Source organism: Ochotona princeps, chromosome 9, assembly GCF_030435755.1.
Source record: "Ochotona princeps isolate mOchPri1 chromosome 9, mOchPri1.hap1, whole genome shotgun sequence".
NCBI lineage: Eukaryota > Metazoa > Chordata > Mammalia > Lagomorpha > Ochotonidae > Ochotona > Ochotona princeps.
Genome location: NC_080840.1, coordinates 8,243,247 through 8,250,736, shown reverse-complemented (window position 1 = coordinate 8,250,736; position 7,490 = coordinate 8,243,247).

The window sequence follows — 7,490 nt, the reverse complement described above, 5'->3', positions numbered from 1 at the left end:
TCTCCAGTTCTGAAGTTGAGACAAAAACTTGAGTTTCCTGGAGTCTGTTATGATTTATTTCAGTCCTGTATTTGATAGCCTTGGAGATGAATGCACCAATGGCCATCTTTTGTTCAATGAGTTTGTTCTGTCAATAGGATTCTCTTGTACTTAGGATTCTCTTGTACTTGTTCCTTGTACTATTCTTCGTATTTCTATAGTCCTAAACTTTTTGTTAGGTTCTTCCTCATTGTTCTTTATTCTTTTATGTGTCAGAAAAATGTGACTCGTTGAGCAGTTTTTCCAAATTGGAACTTTTCTTTTGAGACGTGTGTGTGTGTGTGTGTGTGTGTGTGTGTGTGTGCTTATGTGCACACGTGCCTGTATGTCTCAAAAGAAAAGTTCCAATTCGGAAAAACTGTTCAGCGACTCACATTTTTCTGACACATAAAAGAATAAAGAAAAATGAGGAAGAACCAACACAGAGTTTAGGACTATAGAAATACGAAGAATAGTACAAGGAACAAGTACAAGAGAATCCTATTGACAGAACAAACTCATTGAACAAGAGATGGCCACTGGTGCATTCATCTCCAAGGCTGCCAAATACAGGACTGAAATTACAGGCACGTGCACATATAAACCACACACAGACACACACACACACACACCCCCCACAGAGATAAACAGACAAAATGTCTATCAACTGATTGATTCCTCAAATATCCACAGTAGCTGAGACTGGAACAAGTAGAAGCTAAGAAATGGGATCTCCGAACAGGTCTTTCCTAAGGGTGTCAGGGGTCCAGCTGCTTGCTCATCTCTGCTGCCACCAGGGTTCAGAGCAGCAGGGAGTTTGAATCAGGAATGGAGCTGGAACTCACGTCCAGAAGCTTCAATCCAGAGTGCGAGCATTTAATTGTTGTCTTAACTCCCACAACAAGTCCGTATTCCAACCTGAGATGGTTTTAATCAATAGGGTGAAAGGGCCAGCATTATGGCATGGCAAGAAAGTCACTACCTGTGACTCTGACATCCCGTATGAATACAGATGCCAAGTACCTGCTGCTGCACTGCCAGCCCAGCTCCCTGATGGTGCAACTGAATGCAGGAGACTACCACATCACTGGTAATCATCAAAGTTTGTTTAACTGTCATTTTCCTTCACTGGGATAGGAGATGTTGGAAGGGAAATATATCTGGTGTAAAAAAAGTTGTTCTTTTAGTTTGAGTTTAAAAGGACTATGATCATGCTACTTTTAAGAAGACATGATGGGAAAGAAACTTGTCAGTATTCAATAAATTCATGGTCGTTGTTGCAAAGGAAGAGGAAGGAGATGTTTGCAGGAAGTGTAACATACAGTAACGAGGTTTAATACATGAGCAGAAGAGCAGGAAGTAATGAAAGATGCTGCAATGAGTTGGCTAGAAAGCTGGAGAAAGAGGTGAAGAATGTGGTATCATGGAGGCCAAGGGATGAGGAGGCAAGTACTCATATAATTGAAGTCAATGAACCAAATATTCATTGCCTTTATGGTAAGATCACTGGTGAGTTTACTGAGGGAAGTGTCAGCAGAGGGCCATCTCGATGTTCGATTTCAGTGTACAGACGAATATCCGGGAAGTAAGGCCTTGTTAGTTGTGCATTTAAGCAAGTTGGCCATTTAGATTATAGCTTGAAGGTAGAATGGAGTAAAAATGAATGATTATTGAGTTGAGAGAAAAGTGCCCAAAGCACATGGGAACCTCTACTGGCCTTTATCACAGAACTTGCCACTTGTATTTGTGTTTATCTCCCCAGCATCTGATCTTGAACTCCTCAAGAATAAGAGTTGTATTGTGTCCATTTTAGAATTTCTAGTCTCTAACATACCATGAGCCAACAAATCTGTTATTATTGTTAAATACAGTTAATAAAAGAACCAAAAATAAAAAGCTAGGAATATTCTTATTGTTAGGATATGCTGCTAAGTTCCTAACACAGGAACTAAAAGGAATAGCTATCAAACATCAAAGAAAATTGCTCAAGACTTTGATATGTTCACATGTTTCCATTTCTGGATGACACAGTTTTTGCACATATAAGGATATTTCAAAGTTCTCTTGTTTTACGTAACAGCCACATCACTGAGTAGCCTGTAGATGGGGAACACCTGCTTCTCTGAGTTAGACCTGGGGACGTGAAGACGCAGAAGTTCATAAATCATCTCAGGCCCTTTCAGGTACAATAATGATTAGGGGTCTTTTCTATGACCCCAAGGGATACAAACAGAGCCGAAGCAGTAGTAATCAAATATCATTCGGCAAGCAAATCTAATTATTATTGCACATGCCTGGATATTCTGTTGCCTGGCTACTAATATTCAGCTGAGCTGCATAATTAACAAATAAATAAATGTTTATTTCCTAAAGCAGATTTTTCTTGAATTAACTTCAACATAATCATTATGCTTTTATGATAAAAGGTCATGTTAGTTTTGTTCTATTGACAATAATATTCTAACAGATTAAAATATAAAATAGTTTACTTGATGTATACAAAATAAGAATATAGTTCCATAAAATGCAAAATAAATGAAAATTAAAATAAAAATTATGTTTCCTTAAAATATAAACATTTGAAAAACTGAAATTATTTGGCATATGTCTCCTAAAATGTCATATATATAAAAATATTCAACATTGCTTTTAAATTGAAATGTGAAATATAATTACTATGAACTAACAATTATTTTAGTAGAAATTATTCAAATAGCTAAGTTAATTTATAATATTTAATTAACATGATAATGTATTTACAAAACTCAGATCTTCATACCTCTTGTATTCAATGGCCACCATGTTGCCAATGTAAGCAACTGAGGGATGGGAAATGGTGTTTGGTGTAGTATCTAGGATGTTGCCAGGGATGCTCACTTTCTGTATTGGGGTGCCTATGTTCAAATCTTGGTTCTGCTTGTAAATGTACCCTGGAAGTAAGAGTCAAGTATCCCATTGCCTGCCACCCAAAGGCAGACCAAGATTGGGGTCCTGACCTCTAACTGTGACTTGGCCCAGCCTCCGTTGTTGCAGGACTTTGGAGAATGAACCAGGGCTTTGGACAGTCTCTGTCGCTGTCTCCCTCTCTGGGATCTCTGCCATTCAGGACATTAAGACTAAATAAAGGATTAAGAAAGGAAATAAATCAGGGTAACATTTTATACATTTTACAACTAAACCTAAAAGTGTAGTTTTTCTCTTTTTAAAAAGTTGTATTAATATAAGCAGAATACATATCATGCATTTCACAGGCATATTTCTTAGAAGATAATCAAACTTCCTGCTCTATTTTTCCCTCCTTCATTACCTCGTTCCCTTTCTCTTCTTTTTGCAAGAAAGCTTATTAGTCCACTCTATATCCTTTCTATAATCCTAAGCTTAAATATTAGTGATCCCAACATTGAACAAGTGTAAGAGCAAGTGTGTGACTTAATAACACACAGTATTTCTCACCTGCCATTTGCAATTGTCCTAAACATTGGGCATATTCTGAGGGTTTCTGAAACTGCCAATAAGAATACCAAGAGATTTAAGAAGAATGAATATTTGGCTTTTTCTGAACCTGATGCCTTTTTATATCAGACTACTGCATTTGGGGGAGGGAGAAATTGGCCAAGTATTTTATCTTTTCCTTTCCTGCAGTATTCTCCTCACTCAGGTCCTTCATGAAAACTTGTGTCCACCACCAAAGTCAGTGATGATTCCATTTACAAATCCATTATAGTGTTATATAGTAAGAAGCATCAGGACACTGCCTGGAAGCCTCAGTGGTGTGTTGGAGAACCAATGGAAATCTAAGTTTCTGAGTTGTGGCATGCCGTTGTTGAATACCCGATCCTGAGACAGAGATGTACATACGTGCTTTAAGAATTTTCTACTTAAGGAGAATCAAGATGGCGGAATAGGGTAAGGACACGTTTATACAGACAGAAAAACATTTAACCAGGATGAAGCAGAGAGGACATATTTCAGGAAATAGGAAAGGACAGAACAACAACAGAGGGTTACCTGGAGACCGACAGACACAGGAAAGCAGTGGACACAACAGTGTGGTGTTGCAGTGACTAATATTCCAGCATGGCGATCTGAATTCCACAGCAGCCGGAACTCCACCAGCAACCAGGTGGGAAGAGACTTTCACTGGGAGCTTGGGTGGTGAACCCAGACAAAGAAATGTCCGTCCTGCTGGTCCGTTTGATTTGACCAGGAGCAGAGACAGAGCAGCAGACCTCAGACGGTCAGTGTGAGAGCAGAGTGGATTTCACAGCCCAGTCAGCCCCTAGAGCCAAATTGGGCGCCATTTTGCCTAAGGAGGAAAGGGCGAGGGAGAGGACTGAGCATGCGTTGAGCTGGGAGTGAGCTCATTTCTGTCTGGGTGAACTGCAGCGACATGGTATTCTACAGGTTCCACTCAGGGCAGGTCTGGGATAGCCCTTGGATCTGACGGCCAGCAAATCAAGAACCTTAGTGGTTGTATGGCAGGCGCCATTTTCGGCACTGTGGCAATAGCTTTGGGACTGCAGGGGACAACAGTGAACTGCGCATGTGCTGATCTCGTGAGAACTTGCTGAGGTCCGAGATTGCACTGGTCCTGCAGGAAAATAATACTGACTGTGACATCGTTTGGGTCAAAATAGGTCCTTGTGGCACCCAGACCTAACATCCAATAGGTTCTGACAAGATCAGCGCCACCAACAACCTAATTATATAGGACAACTGGTGTCTCTCTAATCCTGGGACCTGCTCCAACTGGAAGTGGGAGAAAGGTTGCAGAGACAAGGGTGCAGCCTCACCACGGTATCACAGGAGGTGGTGAGTGGTGAACCAAGAGCTGGGGCTGTGGAGACGACAGTGAAAATCTGACATAAGAACGCAGACCTGGAACTTGCTGGAGGTTGTGGCACAAGTGGGTGCAAGCCAAGGTTTGTGTACCAACAGAAATAAGTAAAATCAAACTGTAGACCTGTGGGTGACACAGCTTAGAAACCTGCCCCAAGGAGAAGACTCTGCTAACCAGAAGTACAATGATCAAGAGCAAAAGAAGAGACAAAGGTATAATGAATATTGCCAAAAACTCTCCTGCAAGGGAGCAAAACCCTGTGCCAATCTCAGAGTTCACTGAGGAAGACATCGAGAAAATGGGGGACACAGAATTCAGAAGACTCATTTTAAAGATTCTGATCAACAACAAGAAGCTCATGCAAGAGTTCAAAGAATTTAAGGAAGCAATAAAGCAAATCAAGCCTGATATATAAGAAATTAAGAACACAGTAGAGCAAATTAAGAGTACAGTGGCGAGTTTCCAAAATAGAATGAAGCAAGCAGAAGAAAGAATCTCAGAATTGGAAGGTATTTCTTGTCACCAGGGGGAAGCAAACAAAAAGCTGGAAGCAGAGCTGGATCAGGCCAAAAAAAGTATTCAAGAATTGAAAGACACTATTAAGAGGCCAAATATAAGAGTTATGGGAGTCCCAGAAGGTGCAGAAAGAGAAGCTGAGTTTGCAAATGTATTTAATGAAATAATAAAGGAAAATTTCCCACATCTGGAGAAAGAATTGGGAAACGAGATCCAGGAGGGACACAGAACTCCCAACAGGCTTGATCAAAAGCGATCTTCACCAAGACATATGATCATCAAGCTCTTTTCAATTGAACATAAGGAAAAGATCCTTAAATGTGCACGTGAAAAAAATCAATTGACATATAAAGGAATGCCAATTAAGCTCACAGGAGATCTCTCACAGGAAACTCTACAGGCAAGAAGAGAATGGAGTGATATATTCCAGATTCTAAAAGCAAAAAATTTTCAGCCCAGGATAACATATCCAGCAAAGCTTTCTTTTGTCTTTGAAAATGAAATAAAATTCTTCCACAGTAAAGAAAAGCTAAAAGAATTTGCCTCTTCCAAACCTGCCCTACAAATGATACTTCAAGATGTTCTCTTGGCAGAGAAGAGGAATAGCACCAAACAAAACCAAAGGCAAATGGGAAGAATATCCCACTAAAATGACAACAGAAGACTAAACCAATGAACAACCCATTCCTAAAATGACAGGACCAATGTCACACCCATGTATATTAAACTCTGAATGTAAATGGCTTAAGCTTAATCAAACATCATAGATTAGTAGACTGGATTATAAAACAAAACCCATCTATTTATTGTCTATCAGAGACACACTTCACCAACAAAAATCAGCGGAAACTGTATCACATGGGTTTTGTTATTCTCTGTTAGTTTCATCTCTTCAAAACACTTCCTTCTGATTAAATCATTCAATGACTCATAGATCATACAGTAGCATCATTTTCTTCAAGAAGGTTCTTGATTTTCATTGCTTCAGCTACACATTAGTCATTTAATAGCATGTTATTTAACTTCAAGGTGTTGTTAATTTCTTTTTTCTCTGTGATGTTGATTTTGTTTTGTGACTCTTCATTTAAGGGGATATATAGTAGCTGTGTAATGGATACTGTCATATCTAGTAACATGTCATTTAACTTCAGGCATTGTAAATTTCTATTTGTTGATTTTGTATTATGACTTTTCATTTAAGGGGATGTACAGTAGTTGTGTAATGGAGACTATCATATCTAGTAGCATGTCATTTAACTTCCTGACATTGTAAATTTCCTCTTTTCTTTCTATTGTTGATTTTGAAACATAACTTTTCATTTAAGGGGATGTACAGTAGCTGTGAAATGGAGACTAACATTCAGATGTGAGGATGTAGTGTGGTATGCATTTCTGCTTCCAGACAAAGATGGACTTACAATGAAACTGTTCACTCTATTTCTTGACAATAGGATTCTGGACTCTCTGCCATTGTCCAGGCCCACAATGATGGACATATGACTGAGTATGAAGAACTATATGTTAGTAATGATATAGAGGAACTGGGGGGGGAGGGAACTGGGGAGGGGATAAGGGAATATGAAAGTGTACTATAAAATAATAAGAATAATAATAAAATGAATAAAAAAGGAACTTTCTACTTAAGTGTTTGTGATATTCAGGGCTTCCTAAAGCATCGTGTTCTGGGAAAAATTACACCCTGGGCCAGGACCCAAGAGAATTAAAGGGTGGCTATGGATGATCAGCACCCCAACTCCCTTTCAAATTCCTCTGACATACATTTATCTTTGAAAGCTGAATATCTAAAACGTATACTTCTCAGATTCTTTTGCATGTCACATTCTGGTTAAACTTAGTGTCCGCAAGTAATTGCATCATTTGATCTTTTTAAAGGCAGATATGCACCAAGAGCTCTTCCCACTGCTGTTGATGTTGCAGTTGGCAAGCTCATGGATGAGCCCCTGCGTTTCAGTTAGGTTCCAGGAGAATGTTGACCTCTGGGTTAGGCTACTACAGATCTCCCATGCATGTTATGATGACTCGATTCCTGTACCACAGATAGGGTGGCATTTACTGGACCAGCAAAGCTCTAGCTGCTTCTAGCAGAGATGGCTGC